The sequence below is a fragment of the Amblyomma americanum genome, chromosome 5 (assembly GCF_052857255.1).
Source record: "Amblyomma americanum isolate KBUSLIRL-KWMA chromosome 5, ASM5285725v1, whole genome shotgun sequence".
NCBI lineage: Eukaryota > Metazoa > Arthropoda > Arachnida > Ixodida > Ixodidae > Amblyomma > Amblyomma americanum.
Window position 1 is genome coordinate 13,392,133 of NC_135501.1, and position 19,926 is coordinate 13,412,058.

A 19,926-nucleotide genomic window follows, 5' to 3' on the forward strand; every position below is an offset into this window, starting at 1 on the left:
TTACTTCTGTGCATGTTTTTTTCCGATGTTTTTGCGCTTTCTTTCTTTTCTGGTAACCAGTAAGTATAAAAGCTTGCTGGCCGTCCAATAAAAATCGGTTGTCAGTCAGCGCTCTGTTGTGTGACGTGTGTGTTCCTTCTGTCCCGTCTTTAGCGCTGTAGATATGGAACCCAACAAGGAAACACGGCTGTACGAAAGCCAAGAAGGATGACAAAATGCGTTAAAGACCGAAAATGCACAAAATGCACCTGCAAGCAAGCACGTCATTAAAAGCAAAAAAAAAGAGACGCAACCTTAAAAAGCCGTAAAAGCAAAAAACTGCAAAAAACGTAACATGGAAGGAGTGACAGCCAACCGTGATCACAGCTATACAATATAATGTCGAGGCAAATGACAAGAAGTGACAACTGAGACGTTAAAATTTCAATACTACAGGAGAAAACAAGGCATAATATGTCTTCTACGAACGGTGGGTGAAGGATGGTAAAAACAATGGAAACCAGTCAGGAATGCAATATCCTTGTGTGAAAGTAAAACACGGGGCTTACTAACACAGTCACTCTTGAGATTTAAAATCTTGGCTGCTTCCATTATTTCGCGAGTCAGCTGGTTGTGGAATTTCTTTAGAATCGTGGTTTTTCAAACAAAGGGGCGTACTTTTCATCAGGGACTAGTTGCTCGTGCTGGCATTCCCTAAAATGGACTGGAAGATTCCTGGGAGAAGTTCCAGATAAGTCCCTTCTATGTTCCATTCGCCGTTCGTTGATAGATAGGCCTGCTTGGGCGATGTACGCCTTCCCACATGCATGTCAGAGGGGCATAATACACTATTTACTTGGCAAATGACAGCAGCGGGTATCTGTATCGTGTTGTGGAACCGGTGGTCTCTCTCGGCACGGGATTTACTCTCCGGCACAGCCTGGAAAGGCGCTTCGGGGGCCGAAAACTCATCTTCACCTGCCTTTTCACCTATTTTTTAAGGTTGTAGGAGATCTTGTGCATATAGGAAATAACGGCTACCTTTTTATTTTGCTGTCGCACTTCAGCTGAAGCGTTGCTTCCTTTACGCCTGGCGCTTCTTAACCCCTATTCCGCTACAGAGGTAAGAATTTGATGCGGGTAGTCTGAATGAGTTAGCCTGCAGACTTGGGTAGCAAAACTCTCCTCCAATTTATCCTCGCATAAATTTTGTTATCGAGTTATTGAAAGTTGAATGAACAATATTTTTTTTAACAGCATCCAGTGTACTGAGTCATATGCCAGGATAGGCTTCTTGCAGCTTGGCTCGAAAGCCCAGTAGACATGCTCAGGCGTGAAAAAAAGTCTTAGTTCAAGGAATCGAATGGAACTACTGGCAGGAATCTAGTGCGTTAATTCCAGAAGTGCCAAAGTCATCTCAAAGACACTCAAGACTTGAGCCACTCCAAATGAAAAACCAACGCTGCTGCAATCTAAAAGAACCATAAAATCATCTACATATCTGAAAACTGTTAGATAACATGATTGCTAAAGGTTAAACTTCAACGCTCAGTTGTGGCACCTCTGTCGAAGGCATTTTGCAGTTGCTCTCAGTCTACCTGAGGTCTACGATCGCTGAGTGGAATGGTTCACGTTTTGTAGAGAAGAACGGAATTTGTATAGCCTCTGGCATTGGTCCTGTGTTCAGCGACCTTTACCTTCCCATGCACGGCCGAACGTATAAGGATAACCTTGAGCAATCATGTGTTCTAACACATGGTTGTCATCCTCAGAATGTGACGCAAATTAGCACCTTGTGACCCCGCGGGTCGCTTTGCCAGTTTTCTCACTGCGTTTTTGTCATGCGTGCGCGGTCTGAGTCTTCGTGCAGGCCGATGCCCCTTGAAACATTTTGCGCCTGTTCTGATCGGAAAACGCGTTCTTCCCTTTCCATTACTGCGGTCACTTTAGAAGGACCTGCGCGTAATGCCTGACCAGTAACTGTGGCTGCGAGGTTAAAAGGTCCAATGCGGGCAGTATTTTCTTTCCCTTCTGCAACATTTCCATGTCTGCTAACGTTAGCACATGTCTGCGCACCTGAATTCAGGGCTTGACAATTCATCCGTTCTTTTTGCTTCTTGCCCTTTTTCTTTTTTTTCGCCTATACTGCTCCGTGTGCGTCTCCTGATCATAACTAGCTTCCTCTAGTTTTTCAGTCGCAGCTCACAAACCTATATTGAATTAAAAGCTGGCCTCCTTGCCTTCGCAGCAGTGTCAGCTCCACACAGGTGACAGACGTACCTTCAGCTGCCCAGAGTTGGGCAGTTCGATTCCCTTAAGGTAGTCCTTCGCCGCCTGCTTATCACCCTCAGTGCTTTACTCAGAAACGCGTTGCTCGCCTAGAATCGGGCTTTCGTCCTTTGTCTCAGCGTGGCTTTCAATACTGCCTTTCAATACACCTACAGCTCCGCAATCTTCTTGCGCCAGCTTCGCTGAGGTAGCCGAAACTCTGGCATGTTCACGGACGCCGCAGTGACGCCTCACCTCGCAGTTGCCATGATTCATGATTTTTTAAGGGCTTTCCTTTGAAACCTCTATCTTTTTGGAAATGTCCCTTTTCCACCCGTGTGAGTTAGTCGCCTTTACAGGCCCCTTTCTAGCGTCCTCACACTTAACCAACTCTGCGACGGTTTTTGTCACTGCAGAGCCTGTCTTCGGAGCTCTTTTTTTTTAAAACTGTCCGTGCCGGTCACACTGCTTTTCTGCCCTTAATCGCGGGTTTGCGACCATCGAACTGGCCGACAGTCTGTTGAGCTACTTTGGGTAATCTCTCTTGGATCGGCTTTGTCCGACGCCATCCGTGCCCTTTCTTTACGTTTTTTGAATGAGCTGTCGCGGAGACGCACCTAGCTAACTCTGTGACGGCCTCTGTAACAACATGTGTTGCAGCGCGAACCACAAGAAGGGACGACGACAGACAGAGTGAAAAGAGCGCTGACTTCCAACTATTTATTTTCCTGATAGGCCACGCATTTATACACATTTGAACCTTCAGCAGGAAAGGGCAGGCAAAGCAATCAGCATGAAAGGCATAGGAGATTAGGACAATCACCATCGATCCAGAAACTTCAGCTCTTTCTTGGTTAGAACAACTGATGGCATGCTTACACACCTGTCCTCTGCACGAGCAATACTTGCCGCCTCTATTATCTCCCTAACACACTGATCATTGTGTCGAGCAACGATTGTGCTTTTTTGGAACGCCGGCGCGCAAGGTTTTCTGCGGCGACGTGCAGACTCATTGCCACAATTACGACAGTGCGTGCTAAGATGGCCCTGGTCACCATCATTTACATTCTTGTTGTGTTCTTTCAATCTGGTATTGATGCACCTGCCGGTTTGTCCAATGTATTCGCGTCCGCAGGACAACGGAACGCGATATACGACACCATCGTCGCAAGTGACAAACTGATCCTGGTGTCTAATCATGCACGATTTTTCCTTTTTGCTGTAGCACGGGTTAGTCTTCTTGCACAGAACTGATAGTTTGAGTGGGGCCGAAAACACAACATTAACGCCTACGCGCTTTCCAATCTTCTTCTAGTTGTGGGAAGTCTGGTGGATATACGGAATGACTGCCACTTTTTTGCGTGCATCCGGGCCTGTCACGGCATTCTTTTCAGATTGCCGGACGTTTTTCATTTTCTGGAGCAAGCCCTCGGCCATAGAAACCACAAGAGCCTCCGGGTACCCTGCGTCAGACAGGCGTCTATTTTGCAGGGCTAGACTTTCTTTGATCATATGGTCGCAGGACTTAGTCAGGGCATTTACAAAACAGTGCTTTACAACGCTGCGCTTCACAAGCTTGGAGTGGGCAGACACAGCGGGTAATAAACCTTTTTTCCCCCGTGGTTCATACCCCCAACAAACATGGTCATTGCAAAACTTTAGTCTTAGTTCCACAAATCTAATGGAATTGTTGCTGGGCAGTTCATGCGTCAAAACTAAAGGTGCTAAGTTTGGCTTGAATGTGTCAAGCACGTCTTCGGCTGTTACATGAAAATCCGCATTGGTGTTGTCAGTTATGATTAAAAAGTCATCTACAAATCTAAAGACTTGGACAACACTTGTACCTTCGAGACATCTTTCAATCATCCTGTCATGCATGGCTAAAAACAAGTCGCTAAGGACCGGGGCAATACATGATCCAATGCATATTCCGCGTTTTTGGAGGTAAAAACCTTTCTCCCAGGTGGCAAACGTAGATCGCAGGTACACATCAAGCAATTCTAGAAAGCCACTAACATGTAAACCACAACTGTTCTGGAACGAAACGGCACCCGTCCTATCAATGGCCTGTTCAACACATGATAGCAGAGCATCATGCGGCAAAGAGTAAAAAAGGTTTTTTACGTCTATGGAAAAGGCAGATACATTTGCAGTCTTATGCTGCCGCAAGTATTCATCAACCTGTTTGGAGTTCCTAACAAGGAATGGGTCTTCAATTGTTAGCATGGCCAACTTATCCTGCAGAAAAAGAGCTAAACATTTCTGCCACGTTTCCTTTTCTGAAATAATCACACGAAGTGGGCAGCCTGTGGTTCGCGCTGCAACACATGTTAGATATGAACCAACTAGCCCTTGTCTTAAGGCGTCTTGTCTTGTCTTAAGGCGTCACGTCTGTCCAGCTCTGCGATGGACTGGAACGTTGAGGGCAGTCTGGACGGAGACAGCCTCGCTCACCGCTATTTCGTCCCCATTAAACCCGCTGAGCCCTGCGGGCCGCCTTTCTCAGCCTCGAGTTTAAGCTCTTCTACCTCCGCTGCTAGTTTCTTCATAGAATCTTCATGGCCTCTTTTACGCTTCTGTTGCTCTGCCTGTTGTTTCTGCATTTCCGTTTCCACAGCTCCTACACAGGTTCCGCCTCCTTCATTCTGGACTACGTAGTTCCACGTAGCTACAAGCTGATCGATAGGCTCGACGTGTTTATGATTGGTGTTACATAGTTCAATTTTTGTTATTTTTCTCTGTACATCTACTGACAGTTCCTTGCACAAAAACAGAAAGTCCGACATCAGCAATTTCAACAGGTCTGCGGTTGCTGCTTTTAAATACTGGTTTTGCTCGCTCATGGTGATTCTGAGCAACCACCACTTCGCTACAGACAAACATCCGATCAACTAGCAGTTCAAATTGTTAACCTAGAATTTTAAGCCTGGAAGATCGAACGCAAAAACTAAACACTCAGCCGCAAATGCAGCAACATGTCACCCGGTTCATCACACCGCTGCAAACCAGTTGTTGGGGATGGCGCTTCAGCCTCACCCCAGTCCGCCAATGTTGGGGATTGCACTTCAAAGCCACCGATGGCACCAGAGTTGGAGACGGAGGGCCCTCGGTAGGCTAACTTGTTCAGCACAGCAGGTCCCTGCTCCGAACGATGGTGTCGGACTCTGTTAGGAAGGAAACAGCGTGTCGACCGCGATACGATAACTTGTAGAAAACAACAGCATACTGCCACCAGAAGTTGGGGTCCCATTGAAGAATTCTGTCGCCTATTTTCTTGCGCACCTCGATGATTGGCGAGAGCGCACGCTCTCTGGTTAGGAGCACGGCCGGTGAAGGTTCGATCGGGCTTGTGAAAGAGCCGAAACGTCGGGAACAGAACAGTCGATAGAACAGAACGATAGAACAGTCTTTAGGAAATCTATTTCTTGTTACCGCCGCGGCCGATGTGAGTAGGGTGGGCGTGATGACCACGATACGATAACTTGCAAGAAACAACAGCGTATTGGCGCCTGCTTCTGGGGCCGGCTTGAAAAATAATGTCGCTTATCGTCTTGCGCAACTCGAGGATTCCCGAGAGTGCACGCTGTCCCACTAGGAGCACAGCCGGTGAATGTTCATTCGGGCTTGTGGCAAAGGCAAAACTTCGGGAACTGAAATAGGCGATAGATCACTCTTTAGCACAGATATTCCGTGCTACCGCCGCTTCAGATGACAGTAGGGTGGGCGTGTCGACCGCGATACGATAACTTGCAGGAAACAGCAATGTAGAGGCGCGACCAGCTGGGGTCCACTTAGAGAATTGTGTCGCTTATCCTCTTGCGCGCCTCGAAGATACGCGAGGTCGCACGCTGTCCTCTTAGAAGCACCGCCGAGGAATGTCCTTTTGGGCTTGTGGCACAGCAAAAGATTGAGAAATGAAATAGATAATAACACAATATTGTCACGTAGTGGTGACGGCAGTCGAAGCAGCGATGAAGATGGACGAAAGGGTCTTCTAAAAGAAAGCTGTTTATTGGGCTGACTTGCACCCAAAATGGACTGAATCACTCGGCGGCGGCGAAGCGACAAGCGTGCTCGGCGGTCGTCGAACAGAATGCCCGCCGCTGTCGGCCGTGCTCAATTTAAAGCTGATAGCGAACTTTCGAGATAAAGCGTGCAAAGTTACTAGAACATTCCGGAACAACGTAGAATCAGCTCTGCCTGGCTGCGATCAATCGAGATAAATCTAGTCGCGTCTTTGCGTCGCAAAGAAAGCGATAAGGTGCTGCAGCGGCAGATATGAAAAACGAAGAAACACTGCAAATAGTCGCGGCAATATTTAGCAAACTATTCCTTGCAACCGCCGCTGCCCACGTGAGTAGGGCGGGTGTGTCGACCGCGATGTGATAACTTAATCAATTCAGATCTAATAAAATCAGTTTATTCAACATCCTGAGATGCTTAGGGGCACGGACAAAAAGCCAAAGGTGACTTGACAAGGTCCGTGATCCTTACAAGGCATACAGTGGAACACGCTTAATGTATGACGTAAAGGCAATTAATTAGCAGAAAACGCAGCTGCACACAAGGCAGAAAAGCGTACAAAAAAACCCGAAAAATTTTGATAACGAAAGGCAAGATTGAGGTTTCCGGGTCATGAAAAAATGTAGTGTACAGAAGTGGGTAAGAATATAAAATGCACGGCAAGAAAGTGAAGAGAAGAAAAAACGAGAACAAAATAACACACATCGATGTAACGGTGCTTATTTCACAAACAAAACAAAGAAACTCACTATATTGCCAGGTACATTTCCTAGTTTAGAGAAACATACTTCGTAGATTCCTGAACGATTTGTTGAAGATATCTCGGCTATCTTCACCGGACAGTTCGATCAGGATAGCTGGCAGACGATATTTCAACATTTGTTTCCCCTAATTTGTGCGGCATAATTCAACTTTGCACTTATCAGGATTTCGTGTACAATACACAGGATAGTTCGTAGCAAGTACGGCTAGCTATTCGAAAGAATAGTCGTGTTTAATAATATCCCACTTGTAATGACGGATTAGTCTATAAGAATATAAAGACTCTATAAAAATTATGACCAATTTCTTAAACAATTCGGCTGTGTATGAGTAACAAGGGACGTTTGCAATAATGCGGATAACACGTTACTCTAAACGCAACATTTTATTAATATTATCAAGCGTTGTGGTTCCCCAGACAAGCGCGCCATAATTCATTGCCGAGGAAAACAGAGAATTGTATAATAATACGTTAACAGAGACGGGAAAAGATGAACAGTAGCGACGCAAATAGCCTGTCGTACGCCAGAGCTTCCCGTAAAGCTAGATAATGCGGTCGTCCCACGGAATATTATCCGAGAAAATTACTCCTAATGTTTTAAATGGGGAACCACTTCATTTTTAGTGTTGTTTATTGCAAGAGATGGAAAACAAATATCTTTTTGACGTGGATGAAAGATGATTGCTTTTGTCTTTGCAAAATTGATCTTTAAATCATTCTCCGTTGCCCAAGATTTTTGTTGCCCTAATGCCCTGTTTGCTCGATCGGCTGAACTGATGCTCGATTGTCCAGAAAAAAAACACACTCGTGCCCTTGGCGTATATATTATAGACAAAAGATTTGTCAATATTAACAATATCATTTACATTAATTAAAAACAGAAGGGGCCCTAAAATACTCTCCAGAGGGACAACCGATACTATTGGTTTAATAGCTTAGCGTTGTTTTTGAATATCGACAAATTGTGTGCGATGCTGTAAGTGAGAAGATAATAAAGAAAGGACGTTCCCGTGAAAACCCTAGTATTCCATTTTCTGAAGCAGGATGCGGTGATTGATAAGGTCAAAGCATTTCGAGAAATCTAAAGAGATGCCTAATACGATATGTTTATTTTAAAAATTCTTTAATATCAGCTGCTTTAGAGCACGAAAAGCTAACTCGGTTGATTTATTTTACGAAGGCCGTACTGAGCTGGAGTCAAAATTTTATAATTGAGCAAAAGCTTAATGGCGCCAACATCAGGGGTTCGCTTGAGGAATTGCGTCGTTCATCGTCTTGTAGACGTCGAAGATTACAGGAATCAACAGCGTAGCGGCACCAGCAGCTGGGGTCCGCTGGAAGAATTGTGTTGCTCATCGTCTTGCACACTTCGAAGATTGGGGAGGGCGATCGCTGTCTGCTTAGAAGCACGGCCGATAAAAGTTCAATTGGGCTTGTGCCAAAGCCAAAACGTCGGGAACCGAAAGCGACGATAGAGCAGTCTTCAGCACAACTATTCGGTGCTACCGCCGCTGCCCATGTGAGTAGGTGGGCGTGTCGACCCCGATACGATAATTTGCAGGAAACAACAGCGTAGTGGCGTCAGCAGCTGGGGTCCACTTGTAGAATTGTGTCGCTCATCGTCTTGCACACATCGAAGACTGGGGAGGACGCACGCTGTCCTCGTTAGAAGCAGGGCCGTTGAATGTTCAATCGAGCTTGTGGTACAGACAAAACGTCGAGAACAGAAACAGACTATAGAAGAGTACCATCGCTATTCCGTGGTACTGCCGCTGCCAATGTGAGTAGGCGGGCCTGTCGACCGCGATACGATAACTTGCAGGAAACAACAGCGTGGTGGCACCAGCAGCTGGGGTCTGCTTGCAGAATTGAGTCGCTGATCGTCTAGCACACTTCGAAGACAGGGGAGGGCGCACGCTGTCCTCGTTAGAAGCAGGGCCGGTGAATATTCAATCGGGCTTGTGGCGCAGGCAAAGTGTCAAGAACAGAAACAGACTATAGAACAGTCTCTACCGCAGCTAATCCGTGGTACTGCCGCTGCCCATGTGAGTAGGTGGGTCTGTCGACCGCGATACGATAACTTGCAGAAAATAATAGCGTGGTGGCACCAGCAGCTGGGGTCGGCTTGCAGAATTGTGTCGCTCATCGTCTTGCACACTTCAAACACTGGGGAGGGCGCACGCTGTCCTCGTTAGAAGGAGGGCCGGTCAATGTTCAATCGTGCTTGTGGCACAGGCTAAATGTCGAGAACAGAAACAGCCTATAGAACAGTCTTTAACACAGCTATACCGTGGTACTGCCGCTGCCCATGTGAGTAGGTGGGCATGTCGACCGTGATACGGTAACATGCAGGAAACAACAGCGTAGTGGCACCAGCAGCTGGGGTCCGCATGCAGAATTGGGTCGCTCATTGTCTTGCACATTTCAAAGACTGGGGAAGGCGCACGCTGTCGTCGTTAGAAAGAGGGCAGGCGTATATTCAATCGGGCTTGTGGCATAGGCAAAACGTCGAGAACAGAAACAGACTATAGAACAGTCTTTACCACAGCTATTCCGTGGTACTGCCGCTGCCCAAGGGAGCAGTGGGCCTGTCGACCGCGATACGATAACTTGCAGAAAACAACGCCGTAGTGGCACCAACAGCTGGAGTCTGCTTGCAGAAATGCGTCGCTCATCGTCTTGCACACTTCGAAGACTGGGGAGGGCGCACGCTGTCCTTGTTAGAAGCAGGGCCGGTGAATGTTCAATCGGGCTTGTGGCACAGGCAAAACGTCGAGAACAGAAATAGACTATAGAACAGTCTTTACCGCAGCTATTCCGTTGTACTGTGGCTGCCCATGTGAGAAGCTGGGCCTGTCGACCGCGATACGGTAACTTGCAGGAAACAATAGCGTAGTGGCACCAGCAGCTGGGGTCCGCTTGCAGAATTGTGTCGCTCGTCGTCTTGCACACTTAGTAGAATGGGGAGGGCACACGCTGTCATTGTTAGAAGCTGGGCCGGTGAATGTTCAGTCGGGCTTGTGGTACAGGCAAAACGTCGAGAACAGAAAGAGACTATAGAACAGTCTTTACAGCCGCTATTCGTGGTGCTGCCGTTGCCCAAGTGAGTAAGTGGGCCTGTCGACCGCGATACGATAACTTGCAGGAAACAATAGCGTAGTGGGACCAGAAGATAGGGTCCGCTTGCAGAATTGTGTCGCTCATTGTCATGCACACCTCGAAGACTGGGGAGGGCGCACGCTGTTCTCTTTAGAAGGAGGGCCGGTGAATGTTCAATCGGGCTTGTGGCACAGGCAAAACGTCGAGAACAGAAACAATGTATAACAGTATTTACCACAGCTATTCCGTGGTACTGCTGCTGCCCACGTGAGTAGGTGGGCCTGCAGACCGCGATACGATAACTTGCAGGAAATAATATCGTAGTGGCACCACCAGCTGGAGTCCGCTTGCAGAATTGTGTCGCTCATCGTCTTGCCCACTTCCAAGTCCGGCGAGGGCGCACGCTGACCTCTTTAGAAGGAGGGCTGGTGAATGTTCAATCGGGCTTGTGGCACAGGCAAAAATTCGAGAACAGAAACAGACTATAGAACAATCTTTACCACCGCTATTTCGTGGTACAGCAGGCGCTGCGCATGATAGTAGGTGGGCCTGTCGACCGCGATACGACAACTTGCAGGAAACAACAGCGTAGTGGCACCAGCAGCTGTGGTCCGCTTGCAGAATTGTGTCGCTCGTCGTCTTGCACACTTTGAAGACTGGGGAGGGCGCACACTGTCCTCTTTAGAAGGAGCGCCGGTTAATGTTCAATCGGGCTTGTGGCAGAGGCAAAACGTCGAGAACAAAAACAGGCTATAGAACAGTCTTTACCACAGTTATTCCGTGGTACTGCCGCCGCTCATGTGAGTAGGCTGGCCTGCCGACCGCGATACGATAACTTGCAGGAAATACTAGCGTAGTGGCACCAGCATCTGGGGACCGCTTGCAGAATTGTGTCGCTCATCGTCTTGCACACTTCGAAGACTGGCGAGGGCACACGCTGTCCTCGTTAGAAGCAGGGCCGGTGAATGTTCAATCGGGCTTGTGGCACAGGCAAAAATTCGAGAACAGAAACAGACTATAGAACAATCTTTACCACCGCTATTTCGTGGTACAGCAGGCGCTGCCCATGATAGTAGGTGGGCCTGTCGACCACGATACGATTACTTGCAGGAAACAACAGCGTAGTGGCACCAGCAGCGTGTGGTCCGCTTGTAGAATTGTGTCGCTCATTGTCTTGCACACTTCGAAGACTGGGGAGCGCACAGACTGTCCTCGTTAGAAGAAGGGTCGGTAAATGTTCAATCGGCCTTGTGGCACAGGCGAAACGTCGAGAACAGAAACAGACTATAGAACAGTCTTTACCACCGCTATTGCGTGGTACTGCCGCTGCCCATGTGAGTAGGTGGGACCGCCGACCACGATACGACAACTTGCAGGAAATAATATCGTAGTGGCACCAGCAGCTGGAGCCCGCTTGCAGAATTGTGTCGCTCATCGTCTTGCCCACTTCCAAGTCCGGCGAGGGCGCACGCTGTCTTCTTTAGAAGGAGGGCCGGTGAATGTTCAATCGGGCTTGTGGCACAGGCAAAACGTCAAGAACAGAAACAGACTATAGAACAGTCTTTACTACTATATTGCGTGGTACTGCCGCTTCCCACGTGAGTAGGTGGGCATGCCGACCACGATACGATAACCTGCACGAAATAATAGTGTAGTGGCACCAGCAGCTGGGGTCCACTTGCAGAATTGTGTCGCTCATCGTCTTGCCCACTTCCAAGTCCTGCGAGGGCACACGCTGTCCTCTTTAGAAGGAGGGCCGGTGAATGTTCAATCGGGCTTGTGGCACAGGCAAAACGTCGAGAACAGAAACAGACTAAAGAACAGTCTTTACCAAAGCTATTGCGTGGTACTGCCGCTGTCACGTGAGTAGGTGGGCCTGTCGACCGCGATACGATAACTTGCAGGAAATAGTAGCGTAGTGGCACCAGCAGCTGGGGTCCGCTTGTATAATTGTGTCGCTCATCGCCTTGCCCCCTTCCATGTCCGGCGAGGGCGCACGCTGTCCTCGTTATAAGCAGGGCCGGTGAATGTTGAATCGGGCTTGTGGAACAGGCAAAACGTCGAGAACAGAAACAGACTATAGAACAGTCTTTACCACAGCTATTGCTTGGTACTGCCGCTGCCCATGTGAGTAGGTGGGCATGCCGACAGCGATACGACAACTTGCAGAAAATAATAGCGTAGTGGCACCAGCAGCTGGGGTCCGCTTGTATAATTGTGTCGCTCATCGTCTTGCCCCCTTCCATGTCCGGCGAGGGCGCACGCTGTCCTCGTTATAAGCAGGGCCGGTGAATGTTGAATCGGGCTTGTGGAACAGGCAAAACGTCGAGAACAGAAACAGACTATAGAACAGTCTTTACCACAGCTATTGCGTGATACTGCCGCTGCCCATGTGAGTAGGTGGGCCTGCCGACCGCGATACGACAACTTGCAGGTAATAATAGCGTAGTGGCACCAGCAGCTGGAATCCGCTTGCAGAATTGTGTCGCTCATCGTCTTGCACACTTCGAAGACTGGCGAGGGCACACGCTGTCCGCGTTATAAGCAGGGCCGGTGAATGTTCCAATCGGGCTTGTGGCACAGGCAAAGCGTTAAAAAAAAAAACAGACGATAGATCAGTCTTTACCACAGCTATTCCGTGGTACTGCCGCTGACCATGTGAGTAGGTGGGCCTGCCGACCGCCATACGATAACTTGCAGGAAATAATAGCGTAGTTGCGCCAGCAGCTGGGGTACGCTTGCAGAATTGTGTCGCTCATGATCTTTCGGTGACGGCCGCTAACCTCACCATGGAGTCATTGGAGCGACGCGCGTTAACCTCCTTTCACCCTGCCCCCAAGTTCTTCTTCCGTTACATCGACGACTGCTTTTGCATTCTGCACAAGGACGCGGTGAGCCAGTTTCTGACACACCTGAACAGCCAGGAAGACGCCATTCAGTTTACGTTGGAAGAAGAGGTGGACGGCAGTCTGCCTTTTCTGGACGTCCTCGTCTCAAGGAAAGGCCAGAAGTTGTCGTTTAGCGTGTATAGAAAGGCTACACATACAGGCCGCTACCTACATTTCAGTTCCGTCCATCCTGCCGCCCAAAAAAGAGCCGTTGTGAGCAGTTTAATGCAGCGGGCCAAGAAGATATGCACAAACACCACTGACGCCGCTGCGGACGCGTCAAGGGTACGAAAAGATCTCACTAGCTGTGGTTACCCAAGCCATTTTATCAGGTCCACAGAACGACGGCTGTCACGGCCTCGTCATTCGGACGCCCCTCTTCCGCCCAAAAAACGTGCGGCTATTCCTTATGTGCCAAAAACAAGTGAGTGCCTCGCCCGTGTATTACGAGAGTATGACGTGCAAGTTGCCCATGTCCCTGTCAAGAAAATGCGACAACAACTGATGAACGTCAAAGATCAGTTGCCAAAAGAGAAGTTCCCAGGAGTTGTCTACGCCATCCCTTGTGCAGATTGCAACGGTGTTTACATCGGCGAAACCGGAAGTTACAAGAAGCGCCTACAGCAACATGCTCGTGATGTGCAGAAAGAAGATACCCGCAATAACGCCTTGGCAGAGCACGCGGTGACGGCAAATCACAGAATAGATTGGGAAAAAGCAAGAATCATCGAAAAAGAGAAACTGACAACATCACGGCTTCATCTCGAGTCCCTGGTGATACAGACAACGGCTCACACGCTTAATCGTAACGAGGGCAATCTTAACCCGATTTACGCGCGATCTTTACGGCGATTACTATAGCTTTTAAAAAGACGAACCCTCTTGGTGTGTTTCCATTGTGAACAAGGCCCCCGTTCTGGGCGCCGAAACGTCAATACAATTTTTTCGTTTTACTGGTCGGCGTCTCTTTGTTTTGAAATGTATCCCCCCGGCCAGACGGGATTCCGTCACACTCTCGACTTCATCAACCTTCGCCAGGCCCATGGCCAAGGAATCATCACCAAGATTCGTCAGTATGTTGGCCTCAACTGCCGTATTGCCTCATTCAAGGCTCACCTGAATTTTACTCTAACATGCAAAGCCCGCGCCTTGGTTCCCCGCTCCTTGCGTCTCAACAGACCGGTGTCGACGCCTTTTGGGCTCAGTGTGGTTGGCAAAGCGGAACATCAGCTCCTGCAAGCAAGAATCTTGGACTGCAAAGGAAAAATCCGCGCACTGGAGAACGAAGCGTTTTTTGCTCGTCGTCGTCTAGAACACCAATCTCCTAATGAGTTCACCAGCATTCAGTTGCACGCAAATCAGAAGATGGAACGTCAACGCCAGAAAGGTGAGCGTGCTCATGACAATAAGTTAGGCAGGCTCCTATCCGAGCACCAGTGAGGGCAGACGATGATTTCAAAACCCGCTGTGCATAACCTTTCATCGTATAAGCCCAACCGAGCTGAAGAGGCTGTTCTGAATTTGGGGTTGAATTTCAACCTAGGAGCTGCACCGAATAGGAAGAAGTTGGTATGCGCTGTGGAAAATGCGATCAGCCAAGTTGAGAACACTCGCCGCGAAGAGGCCCGCACACGGGTGGTGGGCGTTCTCAACGCCATTCATCGCGGGCCTTCCCGTTCTGCTTTGTCTCGCGAGGAACAATCCGCTATGAAGAGCCTCCGTGACAACAAAGATATTGTAATTTTGCCAGCAGACAAAGGCAACGCGACAGTCCTTTTGGACAAGTCTGACTATGACCGCAAGATACTGTCTCTCCTGGAAGACGGTGACACGTACGTCCGCCTCAAGAAGGACCCTACACTCAAGTTGGAGAGGGAACTACAGAAGCTTCTCGCCGACGTATTTCAGTTCGTCCCGCCGAGCCAAAAACCGCTCTACTACAAGTTACTATGCCACAATGGTTCCGCGCCAGCGTTTTATGGCTTGCCAAAGATACATAAACCAGGAGTTTCAATGCGACCTATCGTGGATTTTACCCGCTCCCCTCTGCACAGCCTCTCCAAATTCTTGCACCGTGTTCTTTCCCCGCTTGTTGGCCATGGGACTTGCCACGTTCGCAACTCATACGACTTTGTTGAGAAGACCCGCAACACCCTGATCGAAGACAGTGAATTGATGGTGTCTTTCGACGTGAAGTCCCTGTTCACGAGTGTACCGACTGACCTTGCTGTCGACGTATGCACCGCTGCGCTCGATAGCGATGCCTCTCTACCGGAAAGATCGCCAATAGAAGCACGGGACCTGCGCCGGCTGCTTGCTTTCTGCCTGAGCAATACCTACTTTGTTTTTAGGGGAAACTACTACAAGCAAGTCCATGGGACCCCCATGGGTGCTTCTGTTTCGGTGACGGCCGCTAACCTCACCATGGAGTCATTGGAGCGACGCGCGTTAACCTCCTTTCACCCTGCCCCCAAGGTCTTCTTCCGTTACATCGACGACTGCTTTTGCATTCTGCACAAGGACGCGGTGAGCCAGTTTCTGACACACCTGAACAGCCAGGAAGACGCCATTCAGTTTACGTTGGAAGAAGAGGTGGACGGCAGTCTGCCTTTTCTGGACGTCCTCGTCTCAAGGAAAGGCCAGAAGTTGTCGTTTAGCGTGTATAGAAAGGCTACACATACAGGCCGCTACCTACATTTCAGTTCCGTCCATCCTGCCGCCCAAAAAAGAGCCGTTGTGAGCAGTTTAATGCAGCGGGCCAAGAAGATATGCACAAACACCACCGACGCCGCTGCGGACGCGTCAAGGGTACGAAAAGATCTCACTAGCTGTGGTTACCCAAGCCATTTTATCAGGTCCACAGAACGACGGCTGTCACGGCCTCGTCATCCGGACGCCCCTCTTCCGCCCAAAAAACGTTCGGCTATTCCTTATGTGCCAAAAACAAGTGAGTGCCTCGCCCGTGTATTACGAGAGTATGACGTGCAAGTTGCCCATGTCCCTGTCAAGAAAATAAGACAACAACTGATGAACGTCAAAGATCAGTTGCCAAAAGAGAAGTTCCCAGGAGTTGTCTACGCCATCCCTTGTGCAGATTGCAACGGTGTTTACATCGGCGAAACCGGAAGTTACAAGAAGCGCCTACAGCAACATGCTCGTGATGTGCAGAAAGAAGATACCCGCAATAACGCCTTGGCAGAGCACGCGGTGACGGCAAATCACAGAATAGATTGGGAAAAAGCAAGAATCATCGAAAAAGAGAAACTGACAACATCACGGCTTCATCTCGAGTCCCTGGTGATACAGACAACGGCTCACACGCTTAATCGTAACGAGGGCAATCTTAACCCGATTTACGCGCGATCTTTACGGCGATTACTATAGCTTTTAAAAAGACGAACCCTCTTGGTGTGTTTCCATTGTGAACAAGGCCCCCGTTCTGGGCGCCGAAACGTCAATACAATTTTTTCGTTTTACTGGTCGGCGTCTCTTTGTTTTGAAATGATCTTGCACACTTAAGAAGAGAGGGGAGAGCGCACGCTCTCCTCGTTAGAAGCAGGGCCGGTGAACGTTCAATCCGGCTTGTGGCACAGGCAAAACGTCGCAAACAGATAACGACTATAGAACTGTCTTTACCACTTATATCCCGTGGTACAGCTGCCGCTTCCCATGTGAGTAGGTGGGCCTGTCGACCGCGATACGATAAATTGCAGAAAACAACAGCGTTGTGGCACCAGCAGCTGGTGTCCGCTTGCAGAATTGTGTCGCTCATCGTCTTGCACACTTAGAAGATTGGGGAGGGCGCACTTTGTCCTCGTTACAAGCAGGGCCGGTGAACGTTCAATCGGGCTTGTGGCACAGGCAAAACGTCGAGAACAGAAACAGACTATAGAACAGTCTTTACCGCAGCTATTCCGTTGTACTGCCGCTACCCATGTGAGAAGCTGGGCCTGTCGACCGCGTTACGACAACTTGCAGTAAATAATAGCGTAGTGGCACCAGCAGCTGGAGTCCGCTTGCAGAATTGTGTCGCTCATCATCTTGCCCACTTCCAAGTCCGGCGAGGGCGCACGCTGTACTCTTTAGAAGGAGGGCAGGTGAATTTTCAATCGGGCTTGTGGCACAGGCAAAACGTCAAGAACAGAAACAGACTATAGAACAGTCTTTACTACTATATTGCGTGGTACTGCCGCTGCCCACGTGAGTAGGTGGGCATGCTGACCGCGATACGATAACCTGCATCAAATAATAGTGTAGTGGCACCAGCAGCAGGTGTCCACTTGCAGAATTGTGTCGCTCATCGTCTTGCCCACTTCCAAGTCCGGCGAGGGCGCATGCTGTCCTCGTTATGAGGAGGGCCGGTGAATGTTCAATCGGGCTTGTGGCACAGGCAAGACGTCGAGAACAGAAACAGACTAAAGAACAGTCTTTACCAAAGCTATTGCGTGGTACTGCCGCTGCCCACGTGAGTAGGTGGGCCTGTCTACCGCGATACCATAACTTGCAGGAAACAACAGCGTAGTGGCACCAGCAGCTGTGGCCTGCTTGCAGAATTGTGTCGCTCATCGTCTTGCACACTTCGAAGACTGGGGAGCGCGCAGAATGTCCTCGTTAGAAGCAGGGCCGGTGAATGTTCAATCGGGCTTGTGGCACAGGCAAAACGTCGAGAACAGAAACAGACTATAGAACAGTCTTTACAGCCGCTATTCGTGGTACTGCCGTTGCCCAAGTGAGTAAGTGGGCCTGTCGACCGTGATACGGTAACTTGCAGGAAACAATAGCGTAGTGGGACCAGCAGATAGGGTCCGCTTGCAGAATTGTGTCGCTCATTGTCATGCACGCCTCGAAGACTGGGGAGGGCGCACGCTGTCCTCTTTAGAAGGAGGGCCGGTGAATGTTCAATCGGGCTTGTGGCACAGGCAAAACGTCGAGAACAGAAACAGACTATAGAACAGTCTTCACCACAGCTATTGCGTGGTACTGGCGCTGCCCACGTGAGTTGGTGGGCCTGCCGACCGCGATACCATAACTTGCTGGAAATAATAGTGTAGTGGCACCAGCAGCTGGGGTCCGCTTGCAGAATTGTGTCGCTCATCATCTTGCCCACTTCCAAGTCCGGCGAGGGCGCATGCTGTCCTCGTTAGGAGGAGGGCCGGTGAATGTTCAATCGGGCTTGTGGCACAGGCAAAACGTCGAGAACAGAAACAGACTAAAGAACAGTCTTTACCAAAGCTATTGCGTGGTACTGCCGCTGTCACGTGAGTAGGTGGGCCTGTCGACCGCGATACGATAACTTGCAGGAAATAATAGCGTAGTGGCACCAGCAGCTGGGGTCCGCTTGTAGAATTGTGTCGCTCATCGCCTTGCCCCCTTCCAACTCCGGCGAGGGCGCATGCTGTCCTCGTTATAAGCAGGGCCGGTGAATGTTGAATCGGGCTTGTGGAACAGGCAAAACGTCGAGAACAGAAACAGACTATAGAACAGTCTTTAACACAGCTATTGCGTGGTACTGCCGCTGCCCATGTGAGTAGGTGGGCCTGCCGACCGCGATACGACAACTTGCAGGAAATAATAGCGTAGTGGCACCTGCAGCTGGAGTCCGCTTGCAGAATTGTGTCGCTCATCGTCTTGCACACTTCGAAGACTGGCGAGGGCACACGCTGTCCTCGTTATAAGCAGGGCCGGTGAATGTTCCAATCGGGCTTGTGGCACAGGCAAGGCGTTAAAAACAGAAACAGACTATAGAACAGTCTTTACCACAGCTATTCCGTGGTACAGCTGCCGCTTCCCATGTGAGTAGGTGGGCCTGTCGACCGCGATACGATAAATTGCAGAAAACAACAGCGTTGTGGCACCAGCAGCTGGTGTCCGCTTGCAGAATTGTGTCGCTCATCGTCTTTTACACTTATAAGATTGGGGAGGGCGCACTTTGTCCTCGTTACAAGCAGGGCCGGTGAACGTTCAATCGGGCTTGTGGCCCACGCAAAACGTCGAGAACAGAAACAGACTATAAAACAGTCTTTACCGCAGCTATTCCGTTGTACTGCCGCTACCCATGTGAGAAGCTGGGCCTGTCGACCGCGTTACGACAACTTGCAGGAAATAATAGCGTAGTGGCACCAGCAGCTGGGGTCCGCTTGCAGAATTGTGTCGCTCATCGCCTTGCCCCCTTCCAAGTCCGGCGAGGGCGCACGCTGTCCTCGTTTTAAGCAGGGCCGGTGAATGTTGAATCGGGCTTGTGGAACAGGCAAAACGTCGAGAACAGAAACAGACTATAGAACAGTCTTTACCGCAGCTATTCCGTTGTACTGTGGCTGCCCATGTGAGAAGCTGGGCCTGTCGACCGCGATACGGTAACTTGCAGGAAACAATAGCGTAGTGGCACCAGCAGCTGGGGTCCGCTTGCAGAATTGTGTCGCTCATCGTCTTGCACACTTCGAAGACTGGGGAGCGCGCAGAATGTCCTCGTTAGAAGCAGGGCCGGTGAATGTTCAGTCGGGCTTGTGGTACAGGCAAAACGTCGAGAACAGAAACAGACTATAGAACAGTCTTTACAGCCGCTATTCGTGGTACTGCCGTTGCCCAAGTGAGTAAGTGGGCCTGTCGACCGTGATACGGTAACTTGCAGGAAACAATAGCGTAGTGGGACCAGCAGATAGGGTCCGCTTGCAGAATTGTGTCGCTCATTGTCATGCACGCCTCGAAGACTGGGGAGGGCACACGCTGTCCTCTTTAGAAGGAGGGCCGGTGAATGTTCAATCGGGCTTGTGGCACAGGCAAAACGTCGAGAACAGAAACAGACTATAGAACAGTCTTCACCACAGCTATTGCGTGGTACTGGCGCTGCCCACGTGAGTTGGTGGGCCTGCCGACCGCGATACCATAACTTGCTGGAAATAATAGTGT